Source organism: Camarhynchus parvulus, chromosome 8 (genome assembly GCF_901933205.1).
Source record: "Camarhynchus parvulus chromosome 8, STF_HiC, whole genome shotgun sequence".
Classification (NCBI taxonomy): domain Eukaryota; kingdom Metazoa; phylum Chordata; class Aves; order Passeriformes; family Thraupidae; genus Camarhynchus; species Camarhynchus parvulus.
In genome coordinates, this window is record NC_044578.1 from 13105130 (window position 1) to 13122316 (window position 17187).

At 37.7% G+C, this 17187-nt stretch overlaps 1 protein-coding gene across 18 annotated transcripts in view; it reads left to right on the top strand.

Moving 5' to 3' along the window:
- ADGRL2 (adhesion G protein-coupled receptor L2) overlaps positions 1–17187 on the top strand; it is a 383827-nt gene that overhangs the window by 278085 nt on the left and 88555 nt on the right. The gene's annotated exons all lie outside the window — the stretch shown is intronic.

Below are 17187 nucleotides of genomic sequence, written 5' to 3' on the forward strand. Positions count from 1 at the left end.
CTGTAATCAGTTATGCAGCATGGGTGATCCACTAGCACTACAACAAAAAGAAAGTAAGCACACACCACAAAACACCTAGCCTAAACAAGGGAGGAGCAGCAAAGATGAAAGGCAAAGTCTTTTTTTCACCCTTTCTTTATTTTTTTGCAGTGATGCTTGTTTATGCCATTTGAAAATACAGCCTTAGTCTTTTTTAACTCCATTTGTTGTTGGAGAATCATATTTTTCCAAAGCAACAGGATGAGAAGAAAAACTGAAGGATAGAACCCATGATATTTTTACTTCCACTTTTGGGAGGAAATGAGAGGTTTTTATGACTCTTTTTATTTAAGGAGAAAAATAGAGCCCAGGTTGGATTTGATGTTTTAAGTATTCCCTTGCTTACAGTTTTGAGGTATTATCAGTTTTATAGGTGGATTTAATTTCCATGGAGTAAAATTGTGCTAATTTCAACATGTGGCAGGCTACTGTGATGTTATTTCTTTTGCTGTTTTACAATTTCTTTTTCTGTTCTACTGCTTGATTACTTTTATTGTAAACCCACAAAACAGCTGGCATAATGCAGAGATTAAAATTACACTTTCACAAGAATGATGAAGTGTTAAACTACTTTTACTCTGACATTTTGGGCGGATAGATTTTAATTATTTGAGTAAAGTTGTTAATTCAGCTCAATAAAAGCCATATCCACATGATAGATGTAGATGTCAAAATGCCACAAAGGGTTCCCTGCCTTTGATTAGAGGTGTTACTATGAAGTTAAACCCAGATTACAAGAGCATCTTAAATTCTATTGATTCTGTCATCCTTTTTTCTAATGTGCTGTTCAAAATCAATGTTTAAAAAAAAAAGAAAAAGGCAAAGAATGGCACTGTATTCCCCCCTAGACCTGCTGGTTTCTCTGTAAGTTACCAAGAGACAGTCTCTACGTCTTTCAGTCAAGAAAGAACTCAATGAAACAGGGATTTACTCTGACTCGGCTGTCTTGCTTTAAGTTTCATTTTGTTATACATGCTTCACCCATCTTGGGACGTTGTATTGGAGTGTGTGCTTGGGGGATGCAGCTGTCAAGCATTATTTCAGATAAACAGAGCCCCAGCTACATCCTATCAGAGAAACTGTCCAGAAAATCAGATACTGCTCCTTTTGAGGTTGGCTTGACTTTTGCTTACACGAAGCACAAAAGAGCTTATAGAGAGGAAACATAGTCCTTGGCACATTTTGACTAGTTGCAAATTCATGAATACTCTGTATTCTGTCTTTGTTTAAGGCTTAGTCCTTATGACCCCGAGGTTCAGTTACTCCCTTCCCTTTCCATTACCTGGCAGCTTCTTTTCTCAGGGAGATAACAATGGTAATTCTCCTATGCAAATTCTGCAATTCTTAAAGGCAGTATTCTTTAATAAAGAATCGGTATTATTTTAGGAATAAGAAGAGGTAAAGAAAGAAGAAAGCTCTCGGTGTAATGGGAGTAATCCTGCAGAGGACAGGTCACACTAAGTGGTTGCATCTTTTCCTTTTAAGTGTGTCTTCCAGTGTGTTTTGTTTGAACCTTAAGGGCATAACTTTCTTAGCAGTAATAGTTAAAGTTCACAGCTTATAGGATAAATATATCTATCAACCTTTAGCATCTGAACATGGAAGTGCAGTCAAGAAATGTCTACTGTATTGAGCAGAACATTTTATTTCTAGCATTGTGATTCTAATCTTAAAATTATTTATCTTGCACAGCAGAATAAAAACTGAAACCAAACTTAAGCCAGTTGACCCTGTCCTGCTTACAAGTAAAACTTAGACCATGAGATTTTTTTCCTAAAAATAAATATTAAAATCATCATGCTTTACTTATTAAAAAATTTCTTTTAGATAGGAATTCTTCAGAAATATAATGTAAATGTTATGTTCTGTGACTTGACATTTATTGCATTTCAAATTTTATGCCTCAGATGGATGGCTTAAATAGGAATTAAGACAATTTTTTCTTCTTCCCCATTTAAGTAGTTGCTGGGAAAGAGGGAATAGTCTGAAAATACCATCTTGTAATCTTGATTTAGAATGAGTTATGCCAAGTAGCTGTGGAGGCCATTTAGTATTTCAGAAACACAGCAGGGGAGCTTTTTTAAAAGACATAATTAAAAACAACGGATGATATAGGCTGTTATGGATCTTAGGTCCCAGGCTTCCAGAATAATTATAAGTTCCTCTAAAATACCTCTTGCTGTGGTTGCCTATTTGTGTGATATTTCACTTTAGTCAGTATATTTGAATGTGGGAGTTTCAGCAAGTTGTAACTCTGTTGGTCACTTTCACATTATTTTTGTTAAATATTGTTTGTTTGTGTTTAGATAATAGACCTTTTGAGAGAATATTTCAATAACATTCACGATTTTTGCTGTTTGATGATCTTACTTTAACTAAGAGACTGAACCTTACCAGGGTATGTGAAGTTACTTCTATTGTTATAAATGACGAAGTTGTTCAACTGAATAAAGGTCAGTATTTTCTTTTTTTCACTAGTTGTCAAATTGTACGTGAGTTGTTTGCAATCAGCTCTACTGCTTTAGGCACAGAGAACTATGCTTTAAAACAATTCTGCATAGCTACACAGGGACATAACTGAAATTTCATTGTAGTATCAGCAGTTTTAGAAGGGACTGTAGTATTGGAGGAAAATTTCTTTGCCATTAGCAGTGAAGATTAATGGGCATCTTTAAAAGATAGGGAACAAAAACACATGCATAACATTTTCAATGGTATAACAATATTCCTGAAACATGTTAAATGGAATTTTGGATTGGAGCCTTGTTTTCCTTATTGCAATGTTGATGTGCAATCAGTATATACTGTCCTCTGAATTCCAGAGGCACATTCACCACTGCAGATGTGTGTTGGGAATGCTGCGACACCGACCACTGGCACCTTTAAACAGGATATTATCTAATACAGTTTATAGCTTCATTCCCTGTGCCATTAAATAAATAAAGCATTCAGTGTGTGCATCAGTGCCATCAAGCATGAATACCCCGGTGGACTGGGAATTTAATGCCAAGTGAGGGTCAGAAGCAACAAAGGCTGAATAACACTCAGCAAATGTATACATATTAGGTAAGGAACAGTGCCCCTGATGCAGAAGAAATTGAATAAGCACCTTGCAACATCTAGATGGAGCATAAAGACTTCTTTTGTTTGCCTGATCTGCTATCATTGACCCAAGCAGAATATTGCATTTTTGAATGAACTAAACAATAGTTTATTACAGGTAAAAAGAAATCCTGGGACCCCAAATTCTGCTGTGCTAATATACAATCAGGCCTGATCATTGTTCAAGCTGCGGCCCCTCAGGCCAAGTGGACTAATGAAATATATTTTGCAGTATGATCTCTTAGCAGGCAAAACTAATTATCTCTGTTTTGTCAGATTTTGTGTTTTGAAATACAATTATAATTTCATATTCTTACAAGGAATGTCCCTGTGCTAGTGGTGCTAAGTTTCCTTTTTTTCTAGTAGTTCAGTTTTGGTTCTGTGAAATGCTCTGCTTTCTCCAAATATGAAATATATACATTAAGAGACAGTATTACATTCTGGTAGACCAGCTTGAAGTTACTGCTGAAGCAGCTTTTCCTCATCTAATTTGAACTTTTTTTTTCCTGAAAATATCAATTATGTTTTATGGTATAATATAAATGTAAAACAATGTGTCTAGCTAAAGTTCCTAGAGGCTGAATGTAGTTGTTTCTTGATTGGGTTCTGTTTGAACAGTTCCAGAAAAAAAAAATTCTTTTGTATATTCTTAAATTGGTTGTTCTTTGTTATTATAGTGTGGCTTGCTTGCACAAATATCCTAGAAATACTATTTTTGTTATTAAGAATTAGCAGAACTGAGTGCTTAGAAGAGTTACCCTCTTTGCTTTGCTTGCCTAAAGTATGAATAATGAGCTTTTTTGGCTGATCTAATGTAGGTAATTTTATTTTAGCATTCTAGTAACCTCTCTATGCAACTGAAATGAAAAAGCAAAATTTGTATTATGAAACCTTTGTTAAAACAGAGGGGTGACTGTGTGGTAGGCTGAATCAAGGGAGATAATTATTGCTTTGGGTGAGTAGTAACCTGGAATGCTTGAGTACTGATAACTGTCTGTGTTCCCATTTTTTTTCTCCAGTCTTCATATATAAAAATTAAGTTGGTTGTAATTCTGACAGTGGGCTAGGAGAATAATGCCCGTAGTTAGCAGGAAAAAGCATTGTTATGACAGGATTTTCTCCTCAGTTACTTTAATGTGTTCTGCACAAAGACATTCAACAGCCAAAAAAGTCTGTGAATTGCCTGAATTGATAGGAATTAAATAATGAAAATTAAATGAAATTTGTTTTGGAAATAAAAATGGAAAAAAATCAATAATGCATCAAACTGTCATAAGAGGCTATTCAGCTCCTCGCATAGTTTTAGTAACTTATCTCCTGAAGTAAACTGGTGGATGTGCTGATATATGATAATACACACTTACCAAATTCTGTAATTTAATCCACACTGTAATTCAATAGCCTTTGCCTAAGATGTTGTAATCTCTTTAGGATGTACTTATCCATGAAAGCAGAGCCTACCAGCCTATTTGAGACTATATGTGAGTGCAGAATTTCATGCCCTTTAAGTAGTCCGATGCCCTTTTTGTTAGGTAGTTTAAAAGATCTGATTTTGTAAGGTCTTGTTTCCTTAAAAAAACCTCTGAAATTAAATTAAGGTAAAATAATAAAATTAAAACATCATGGTAGTTGTTTTATTCCTGCAGGTGAGAGATTTCAGGACAGAGCCTCATTAAATGAGAGCAAGTTTAATTGTGATGCCTTCACTACCAGTGAATTCAGTGCTCCCTTTCTCTTATTAAGATATTTTTTTGTTTTCCTGGGGGTCTGAAAGTAGATATATAAACCCTGGAATTGACAAGCATGTAGTGTCTCCACTAATTCCCACCTCTGTTTGTATGTTCAGAGCTAGCAGAAACATAAACAGGTATAATTCTGGGTACTTTAAGGCTTTCCTGTAATCTCCTTCAATGCTCTTTATTTGTGAATTGGATAACAACACAAAAAGCTAGAGCTGCTGTCCTGATTACTCAGTAGCACAGTATCTTCAACCAGAGCTACAGTAGGTTTGCATCTGGTCTCATGAAAAAGGTATCCAGTGTTCATCAGTCTCATTACAGTTTTGAAAGTTTGATTCAGGTGTGTAAACCTAGCAATTTGTTTTAATGGGGGGTGAGTGTTCCAAATTTTAATAAACAAGATTTTTATATGATTAGGACTACTCACTGCCTAAGAAGGAAAAAGAATTTTCCATATTATCCTATTTTAATGATTCTATTACAGTTTTCTGGAAGAAATGAAATACTGAACTACAGACAATTATAACTACAATAACTGAAGTAACAAATACAGATACTTTTGTATTGGAAAGTAAATTCAAAGAAACTACATGATGAGGTTTGACTATTTTGAATCCAGTGAATAGTTTAAAAAAATTACTTAAAAAGGTAACAGTTGGAATAAGCAACAAATTGCTACTTGGCTGGATATAAATGCAGACTGCAAAATCTGTAAGATTATTTTTCACTCTGTATTTGTGAAGTCCTTACCTTATTAGAAGTAATGTGGATCTAACATCTTCTGTAGAAGAACAACATCAGGGTGAGCTTGTGGACATGTTTGCTGTCCACCTTTATCAGAGTCCAATGCCTCACACAGATGTACACAAATATTCTTAATTGTAAAAAGAAACTCTGAGGACAGACTTTTTTATTTTTAGGCTCAACAACCTTAGGTCAATAGCATTAAAATGTGTTTTATCTTCAGTCAAAAAGAGCTTTTCATCTTCATTTTCAACCTCTTCAATCCAATCTGTATATAAAATATGCCACTTTTTAACATTCTTGTGGGGTTAATAACTACAAATAAAAAAACTAATTTGTGTGGATTCTCAACAGCATAGGATTTGAACCTATGAGAGTCCACACACCCCTTCATCTATCCACATCCATTTTTACCTGTAGCTGTTAATTTGTAAAATGATAATTAAGGTTTTGTCAATTACTTTTTAAAAGTTGTAATAAGTGTATTGTATCACTATGATGAACATGTTCAATTTGTGCTTGTATGGCACAATTTCCTCTTAGGCATTCTGTAATCTCTACTTCATTATCCAAACAAGATTTCAACTTTCTTTTCAAGTACATCCTCATGATTAATTGGGCTATTAGCTAGAAGGTACCTCGTGTGTCTGAAAGGGTAATGGAGCACTGATGTTTGGGGATGTGTGTTTTGCTGTCCAGAGACCAGAAGAGGCACCCCCAGGATTATGTCTCTAACAGACTTGAGATACCCTGTTCATACTTTAATAAGCAATTGGAATGGGTAATCTGGTAATGCATCATTGTAACTAGTGAGTAGTAATTGCTAGAAAATAAACTGAGATCTTACAAAACAGCTGCATGCACACACTTGTGGATTTTCCCTGTACGTACGGAGCCAGGAGTTGAGGCAATCACATTTGTACAAGTACGTTTCTACTGAGAAAAACAGAATAAAAACATGAAATAAAACATGTGACTAAGCTTTCTAAAAGTAGTGTTCTTTCAAGACTGATAGCCTCTGGCTAAATTCACATATCTTGTGGAAAATAATGTAGAATAACAGTTTTCTCATACATATTTTCCCCTCTTTTAGGAATAGCTGGCATGCCCATACACACTTCTAAAAAGATGAAAAATACCACTAGAGTGTATCAATAAGTATTTATGAACCACTGATTAGTACCTTTCAAAATGCTCACAGCGTTTGAATGACGTAGCTGTAGCTACAAACTGCACTGAAATACATAAAATGTTAAATGGCTAGAGAGAAGTATTTCTGATGTTCTTTCTTTTTTTTTTTTGTCTTTTAATTTTTTTATTACTTTATCGTTAGGAATGGTGGGCTCTGGCATTCCACTGGAAGATCCTTGATCTGATAAATTACCAAAACAGCACCGAGCTGTCAAACACTCGTTTCCCAAGAAGTAATCTTTCTATATCCTGGACTGATCACTTGAATTGCTTGTTTCATAGAGAAGTTCAGGGATTCATATCATATATGTATTTGTCACAGTATGTATCTAGGGTCGACTTGACACTTCAGAACTGGTCAGAAGGAAGTGCTTTTTGTGTCCAGACAGCAGTGAGTGTTTCTCTTTGCTTTAGAATGTGCTGCTTTCAAATGTGCCCAGCTTCTTGGAGCATTGTCCTACATTCTGCTTGCCATGTTTGTGAGCGCAGTTGCTAGTGAGGCTGTCCCTCCTGGAGGTACTTAAATACTAATCAGCTCCTCACCCTCTACTGGGTTGGTTTTGTACCCCACAGAACTGACATTTGTAGATTCTGAGCCATTTCTGTAATGCTGTAATAGATGTTTCTCCTCAGAGGAGCTGCAGGTTTCACACGTGGAACTCTCAAGAGCCTCCAGACCTGCGCATGACATGGGGCCTCAGAACCCAATGGGTTCCCAGCAGAGAACACCCCTGAAACGCTGTTCTCACTCATTCAAATCCTAACTCCTGGCTCAGTATGTTCAGCCTCCTCTGATCAGAAACTTCACTGTGCATCCAAAAAAACTTCTTGAAACATTATCTTGAACAAAAAAAAAAACAAATCAGTAATGTTTACAGTAAGTAAATTGCTCCTGTCCCTGCTGCGTCCACATGTCCTCCCAGTGCTGCTCTTCCCAGGACAGCAGAAATGTGGCATTTCAATGGGCCTGGCCTTGCAAATGCAAACAAGGGTTACTTTGCTGTTGACTGCACAGTTTTATTCTTCTTGGTTTGCACCAAGTTCAGCAGCTGCCCGAGCACACTGTGGCATAAAACTGAGCGTGCCCAGAGCTGCCCAAGTGTGTAACTGCTCACTATTGACATTGTGCTTCCTCACCCTCCCTCAACCTTGAAGACAGGCAGTGTAGTATTTTACAAGCTAATTGTGCTTGGTCTTGCTGAACTGTAAAACAATAAAACACAAACACTGATTTTGAAATCTGAGCTAGAGAGCAAGCAGTTTAAATACTGACTGACTTTGAAACTGGAGCTGAAGAACAAACAGTTTTGCCCAGGCACACAACCTGGAGTGCTGCATTAATTCACCCGATCTGTTCCCGACTGCTCCCTCCCGAGGTGTTGGGGGCTCTTGTCCGTGTCATGCCAGCTGGTGAGGTACACTTGTTGGGCTGAGGATGGCTCTCAGCCAACCTGCATCGCTTCCAAACATGTTGAAGTGAGTAAAATTTGGATTTGAAGTATTTAGTTGCTCTGAGCCAGCTCTTCAAGGTTTTCTTTTTCCCATCCCTGGTGACAACCCCTTTTGTTTTTTTGTGCTGGAAGAAGCAAAACTTGCGGGCTGCTGCTTTGAGACTTGAGCAAAAGTTTCTGATGAATGCCAGATGAAGAAATACCATCTTTTGTAAATGTTTATGTTACAGTTAAGAAATAATTTCTTCCTAAGCACCTGTAGTTTTAGACAGTAGAATCTACCTAACAGTTTGGGGATTTTTGATTTCTTAGTACTTATTTGTACTTTTGTTTTGGCTCTTGGGCTCTCATTAGTTTGGCAGATGTCTTGCTCTGAAACTGTGTGATGCCTTTCTGGAAATACAATAATACAAATGGGACTGTACAGATCGATTGAGATACTCTATTCAGTTTGGTTTTAGTTTTGACCTCTTTTCTTCAGCATATATATGTATGTAGCTGATCTTTGCATTTTTTTCTTTTCAGTATCAGTTTTTGTCAGTAAGTAACTGCTAATTCTGGAAGCAGTAATCTTTAGACATTTACAATATTGGCCTGGGAGTTTTGGAGATATGACATTCAGCCTTGGTCTTGCTTAACATTAGCTATGTGGTCCCAATCTCATAAGAGCACTGTGGTCCCTGTACCCTTGTGGAACCCCCAGGTAAGATGTGAAGTTGCCAGTGGTCTGACCTGGAGCTGTGAGCTGCTAGCCCGTAGAGAATGAGTTTTTTCTGGGACTTAGTTCTCAGTAGCACTGAGGACTGCTTGCAGGCCTCTTTTCCCACCTGAGATCTGGAGGTGAACACTAGTTCCTATGTTCAGCATCTTTCAGAGGTCAGCCTGCCAGGAGTGGGTCTTCTTTGGCTGCTGGTGCCGTCTCCCACCTTTTACACAAAAATACTCCCATGTAGGTGCATTCGAGCTCCTGCTGGGAATTTGGAGAGTATCTTCTATGCTTAATTGCAGATGAACATTTATCTCTTCTCAGGCCACCCAAAGCTCCAGGTTGAAGGGGTCCACGTGCCCATCCTGTTTGCTTGGCGATGGTACAAGAAACCCTGCAAGATGCAGTTCTAGAATAGCCCAGTGTTAGATATGTATCCTCCAGCCTCGATCTAGTATAAATTGTCTGAAACACGAAGGCTTGCTGTCAGTGATCTCAGAGGAGAGCAAACTCTTCTAACTGGGTCACTCAGCTCTGGTCATGCTTCTGATCCGATGCAATAGTCTGTCTCTGTCAGTTCTAGGCCAAGTTACTGCTGCAGTTGTAGCCAGAATTATTTCTTCTCTTCTGAAATGAATGAATCCTCAACTGCTTTTGGGTTACAATTTTGTAATAGGTTTCTGGAACAACCTGGTATTGAGCACTCAAAATGCTATTACTGTGCTACCTGGAAAATACTAATTAATCCAGACATACTCTTTTCCATGAAAAGCTAATGCTGAGTGGCTTATTAACCTTTTTTTCTGAGGGAAGTGGAGAAGAAAATGTAGGCATCACCATTATTCCACCCGCCCAAAGAGATGGGCAGGGAAGAAGTGGAATTGCAGTTTATTATTTCTCCCCAGTAAGAGTGCCAGTGTCATACACGGAGTTCATTATCAACTTCTTCTCACAGGGAAGTAGGAGGAAGGAAAAAAAAACCAAAAAAGGTCATTAGTGTCTGCTTAGCAGAAGTGATGTCAGGAGAGCTGTTTTTGTTCCTCTCCCTGTGCCTGGGCAGGGGGAGGCCGGGCAGGGGTGGGCGGGCAGAGCCTCGGGCGCCTGCAGGTGCTGGGCTTCCCTTGCAGGCACGGCTCGGGTTGCGTTTAATTAGCAATATTCAAGCCCTACCGGTTCGCTTTCTCCGAGAGGAGCGGTGAAAGCATTGACTTGGTCTGGAACAAAAGAATGGGAGGTGCTAAATTAGCTTTAGGCATAGTGCTGTTCTCTGCAGGTGTAGAAATAGTTTGGGATTTCTTTGTTCGTTTCCATTTATTCTGTTCATTTCCATTCTGTGACAATTTCATTAAAAGTTAAAGTTATCTAGGAACAGTTAAAGTGGAAAAATCTCTTTTTTATCTTTTTTTTCTTCTGATGTGTCACTAATTTTTTTAAAGCGAGAGGATGGGACTAACCTGGTTTTAAAATTTTGTGTGACCTGGTCACCAAACCCAAACAATTCAGTTTTTCATTCCAGAAAAAGTGCTTTTTAAATATGTCCATTTGTAATGCAAACAAGCTGGAAAACTTAATTTATGTGGTGATAATGCCCAAGAGTTGAAGAACTGTGTGTTTAGTAGAATTCCAGTCTGGGTTTTTTTCCCCCAGAAAAGGTCCAACATAAATAAATAAACAAAATAAGTTTGATACTCACTTAATTTAAAAAAATAGTACTTAGTTACTCTTTTCAATATAAGAGGAAAATGTAAAAATCTCCATTGAAATAGCATTAAGGTAGATAGATCTACAAATTGAGAAAGGGAAATGCAAATTCAGTTTAAAATCTATGTTTGTCAATGTGTTTTGTTAACAATCACTGAGTTATCTTTTATAATAAAAATACAGATAAAAGATAAAAGTAAATAAAGGTAAATTGGTTATCTAAATATAGGTTCATTTCTGACAGTTTAAATAATTGGACTTTGATTTAAATGGCAATTTAAGTGATTCTGAACAATTTGATTTACATTCATCATTTCTGTTTCCAGAGATATGGATGGCTCTGCTTTTCTCCTGCTCCTTGCTTATGCAGTTATTCCTTGGATTAGGATTTAAATTATTATTGTTGCATCAACAGACTCTTCTCATGTGCAGCATGTAAACAAGCCCAGCGATGCTGCCTGTCCTGTGCAGGGAGAGCTGTGGGGCAGGGAAACCAGAGACCTCTCTGGGCTGTACTCAGGGTTTCCACCTACAAGAACCTGTGGAGCAGCAGTGCTTCTGTCCCTCCTGGGAGTCTGAGGGATCTCTCAGACATCCAGTCTCACCACTTGCTCAGGAATTTCTGAGTAATACTTGTCACCAGAAGGGATCTCTTTTATCTCGGTTGCTGCCTGTGTAGCTCCTTGAAGGAGTTCTGTTTTCCTGTCCAGTGCCCTTGGGAATTTTCTAAGCACTGTGGAAGTGACCTAAATATCTGCTTTTACTATAGAATTAACATCATAACTAGCCTTGGAACATTCCTCATTGTTTGGCAGTTATCTTGAATTCAGCTTTTAACACCAAAAGCTAGGAAAGACCAGTGAATGTACTCTACCAGTAGACTCAGCAGACTGCAGATTTACAGTGAGGAAAGAAAAACACTGCTTGTGTCTACCATAACTTAGATAAAAGAAACCCCTTGGAGTTTATCTGTCTCAGGCTAATGGCATTTTTGTGCAGCCCCACGTCTGGGCATCAACTGCACACTGATGCTCAGTCCTAATGTTTTCCTTAGTAAAGCAAGCCCTGTATTTAAGGATTTGAACTCAGACTGGGGGATGCTATTCATATTTACATTCCCTTCCCCTCTCCAGATTTCTGTGAGTGTAACTTAATTAGTAAGTTGATCTTAACCTTTTCCTGCTGCTGCTTAATTTTTAGAAATGCTAACAACCTTTGGGAATGGTTAGGTGGAGCTATTCCTGTCTAGACAGTAAATACAGCTTAATGACTGTCCTGGTCTTTAAACAATCTTTAACTCGTTGTGAAGTACAGGCTCCCTTATGCTTAGTAGCTCAGGGGACACCTTCAGCATCCTTACCATTTTTCACACAGAAAAATCCCAGTCGTATAAACAAATATGTGTATTTATTAGCAACAAAATCTTACTCAGACCTTTAAATGTGAATCCTGCGTGTCATATTTTACTAATGCTCAGTTAAAGCCAGACAGGGTAATAAACCAAGCCTCTGAATTTGCAATGGGTTTGTGGGGACTGACCCCAGCTTTGGTTTTCAGGGATACTGAGACAGTGTATTATGCTTTCTCCACCTGTTGACCAAAATATGGGAGTTAATTTAGCATAATCTGCACAGTCTGCAGAGTTCTTACTGACCTCTATGTTTCAAGAGTCGCTGTTCTTTATGGAAGTTTGAAAGCAGACATCAAAGTAGTAATTCTGGCGGACACTGGATTTCACACAAATTCTGAGGGAGTTGTCAAAATGTGAAAGCAAACATCACAGAAGAAAAGCAACCAAATGCTAGTTTTAGTTACTTTAATCTATTCTGGATTTGTTTAACACATTTGTGATGTTGCTTACTGCTGGCTGTGTACTCTTTTGGGCATGAAGATGGCCTTGATTCTTGTCTCAGGCAGTGTTTCTTCTCACTTCATCAGAAACTGGTCCTGATTGACAACAGACATTTGTGTTTTTAAACTGACTGTTAGAAATAGTCACAATGCCACAAAGAAAAATAGAAGACATATGTCCCTAGGAGTGTGTAGTGAACGTAATCTATTCAGAGGAGTAGTTCCCAGTGGGCTAGCAGCAGGGAAACTTAAACACATGCATGGAAGGATTCAAGAGTCAGTCTTCATCTGTTTATCCCAAAAATGTGTGTTTTAACAAAAAAAAAAAAAAATCATCTATTCTGTTGCGGATTTTACTCAAACCCTTACAAATAAACATCCGTAACTCACTTTGCTGAGCTCATAATGGTCGTGTCTGTGACTGTCTGCTAAGGCTCAAGATTAAGGTGCCTAGATTTATGTGCAAAACTTAGTTTTTAATGTAGATTAAATATGAACAAAGTGCATGCTGTACTTATTCATGTTCTATTACAGCCCACACAAAGAAAACAGGAAAGTTAAGACTCAAGGTCTATTCTATAATTCAGGGTTTTTACTGAAATTTGAAGGCAATTTAAGCCACCTACTTATTTCAAAGGTAGTATCGATAGACCACCTGCTGTTGACATGAACTAAGAAAGATGGAAGGATGTAAATGACTTTTAGTGATTTGCCTGCCTGTGAATACAAATGAGGCTAACAACCTCCCATCCTGCACTCTGGCAGTCAGCTACTGGAGTGTTTTCAGGGTGCTTTATTGGAAAGTGAGTGTTGTCACCATGAATTATCATTAGACTTTGTTGTTGATGGCTGCTTGTTAGCACTGGATAATTCAAGTGTAATTCGGTTTTAGGTATGTCACTAATTATGTATTTTGTAACTTGCATTTGACAAGGGAAACTACTTCCAGCTGAAACTTGGGAAGACTTCTCTTACCTGCACATTGACAGATTTGTGGTGGAGAGTGAGATTCAAGCTGAATTAGCTGGAAGAGAGAAGAGAGTAGAAGGCTGCCTATCCCAAACCTACTGTCATAAATCTAATCTTCCAAGCTCAGTCAGCATTTTCAGTGAGTGCAGGGAAGATGTGTAAACTTGTCTAACAGTCATCTTTGCTTTTTTGTTGAGAACACCAGGAGACTCAACTTTTAAGTCAAAGATTCCAGAAATGTCTGTGTGCTTTTCTTTTAATGCGGATACAGAGGCCTTTGTGATGAAGACATTTCTTCCAGTGGCGAAACAAAGAACTAGGAAGCAAACGATTCAGGGCAGGAAGAGCTCAGTCACTTTTTGGGTTGATGAGATAAAAATCTGAACAATTGGGGCTGTCCCTTTGGAATAGCTTAGCTGGCTGCTGGGGGAGGTTTTTGGACTGATTTCCATTCATTGTTTTCAGTGACCCTTCTTGAAGAGCCTGAAAGGCATTTTTAAAGTCAGTAGCTCTTTTCTCTTCACTTGTAAGTTTTGAAAGCACACTGCAGTGATTCATCTGTGGTTGCAGACTGCCACTGGCTGTCTCCTCCTATGGCATCAACCATCCCTTTGAATATTTGCTGCCTATTCCTTGTTTATGCGTGGCTTCAAAAGCAACAGTTGTCACAAAGAAACAGGCTATCCTAAATGACAGCTTTCACCGCCTTTAAGATCACAGGTCAAATTGGAAAATGAAGGTTCAGGGATGATTTGATAGCACCAGGTACTATCCTAATATCTTTGTGAACTGATCTTACAGTTTAATTCAGCGTCATAAAACCCCAGCCAGGGAAATGTCTGCTTGCCCTTATATGGACAGCTATCATAGCAATAATTTGCTTATGAGATGCTTTTCTTTCTGGAAGACCAATGTGCCTTGGTTCCTATCAAAAATAAATCAATTTCCTGTGAAAACTGGCATAAATCAGATTCTTTCTTCATGTTTTTGCAGTGTTTGTTGGAGTTGCTGTTAGCTATAGCTCAGTATTGTCTCCTGATGAATTGTAGCAGTGGATGAACAAAACAATATTAATCTGTTTTTGTTAATCCTGTTTTGTAATTAAATACATCTTTCATATAAATCCTGTTAAGATTTGAATGAAAGGGGATTTATGGAAACATGACTTGCTTTTTGTAAGATAGTTTTAGGATTATGAAATGAACACTGGGAAAAAGAAAAGTTTGACTTGCTCACAGAGTAAAAGATTTTCTCTTTGTTATTTTTGCTTTGCTGGTGCTATGAAAAAAAATATAATAAGAGCATTCAAGCTGGGTTGCCTGTGGTTTAACTCTAATTCCATAGGCTGCACACTCTTTCTCCCCAAAATCCCCACAGCAAGTGACCTTGTCAAACAAAAGTGTGGAATAATGGGAGGCAGCCCAGGGACTGTGGCTCATTTACAAGCAGCTGTTTGCTACTGTCAGAACAAAGGCAAATCAAAGTTGCATTAACGGGGTATGACAGGCACAGTGAGCAACTCCCCAACAATGTTCATCCTCTCGTGTTGTTCTGGTTATAATATTGGTTTGCCTGAAGGAGAAAATAGTCATAAGGTCAAGTCAGACATCTATGTTTGCAAAGCCTTTCAAAATTGCACACATTATTCAGCTTATCAACTATTGATGGTTTTTAACAAAATTAACATAACAGCAAATAAATGCATATTTATGTGCATGCTTGGGTTTTTGTATGAGTATTAGAGCCATGTAGAGAATTAACAATTGTGTTTTCACAGCAAGTTTGTAGTCTTGGCCTTCTGTTGTCTGATTCAGCCAATCCAAGAACCAAGGCAATTGTAGATAATGTGACTTTTGAACATCTGCATGGGATCCTAGCAAATTTGGAGGATCACTGGCTTCTGATTAGCTTTTGTAGTTTACTGCTTGACTAGAACTTTTCTCTGTACCTTGCAAAATACCACTAGATTGTCTTTCCTCGTGGTAAACAAATTACATAAGTGATGTACAGCCTTCCTTGAATTTCTATTAAAAGTGTGCTCTGGATCCTGAGAAACATAGTGAGCAAGGTTTGTTTGACTTAATTGAGGCCTGGCAATGTGTGGTTACTGGAAACTGGACACTGAAAAAGAGCACAGGAAATTTCTTATGGAATAGTGGAATATTTTAGGGAAAAAGGTCCAAAGTCTAACATATGAGTGAGCAGTATTCCCTAGCCACAACTGGATGGAATAAGCAGTAGGTGAGGTTTTAGCCATGTGAATGAGCCTGTTGCATAACTTGAGCCTGTACTGCTCAACTCAGTCTGTCATCTAAAATTAGGATGAATCAGTTAGACTGGCTAAGAACATGTCTGAGAAAGGCTTGGGAAGAAAGGAAATTCAAACTGAAAGGACAGGAGAATTGCTGGACCTAAACTTTATAACAAGGCGCACAATAGGCAGCACATTTCTCAGTGTTTATTGTACCTCACGTAGGGTGATAAAGGCTGAAGGCAAAGTGACTTTTAACAGTCCCCAAAGTGCAGTATTCCCTGAGAAATGCAGTTTAAAGTGCCTTACTGCCATTATGAAATTTATAAATAAAAATAAGGAAAGCAGTAAGACTTGCACGTTTATTGGGCAAATGGATATGACTACTATGTCATTAATTGCTGATCAAAAAGATCTATTTATTCCATAAAACAGCGAGAAACTGTCTTTTATATTTAGCAAGTATTTTGCTACTGGTATAAATTCCTGAATTGCTTGATTGTTTTTTTTTCATAGGGAGAGAAAGACTAGGAGGAGGAACAAGAGGAAAAATGCTTTTAAAGTAAAATATAGTGCAGATTTAAGGCAACTGTGGAGTACATTTTGGTAAGGGCGTTTGACATCTGCTATATTTCACAATTCAGATACAAGAAACTCATTTAGAATTTAACAATTTGAAGTGTAGTTACTTTATTTTCAGCCTAATTTGCAGTTTAGTTACGCATGTTGAGGAGGTACTGATGAGAATAATGTGGATAAAGGCCAACTAAGATGCAGCCAGTGTATCTCCTAACCCTTAGAGACAGTGTGCTTGAATTCTAAACATTAAGGGTAAAACTTTCAAAAGTGCAGTGGCTTGCATGCATACAAAGTTGTACTGACAACATCTTTTAAAGTGCTAACATGAATGTGAATTTAATTTAATTTATTCTCACAAACTTGCAGTTCTAGCTGTATGTGTTACAGTATCATGTACAGGTGCCAGCCAAGATTACGGCTCCATTGAGCGCTACTCATCCAAAAAGTTCTATATTTATCAGCATGGAGAGCTTGTCGAGTTTCCTCTTTCACTGCCGTTATCAACTGTTTTGAAATATTCAAAACCTTGAGTGATACTGAAAACTTACCCAGTGTCCAAAGCACATTGTGTATTTTGAAGTGAGAAATAGAACTGTACTTGTAAAGTGTGCTTGCATTTAGTTTAACACTCAAAATAGAAGAACACAATTTGCATAGGAAATTCGATAATACTGATTTATTTCTTGGAAAGGTTCAGATTTCTTATACTGCTCTAGATGTCATACAATGTGTAGCAGTTTTATATCATCATCTTATAGTCAGTACATTTAACAATAATTTAAGAAATGGAGATTAAATTTTGTTGTTAATCAATCTGTTAAACTCACATGACAATATCCTAAATTTTTTCAGTTAATGGGCCTA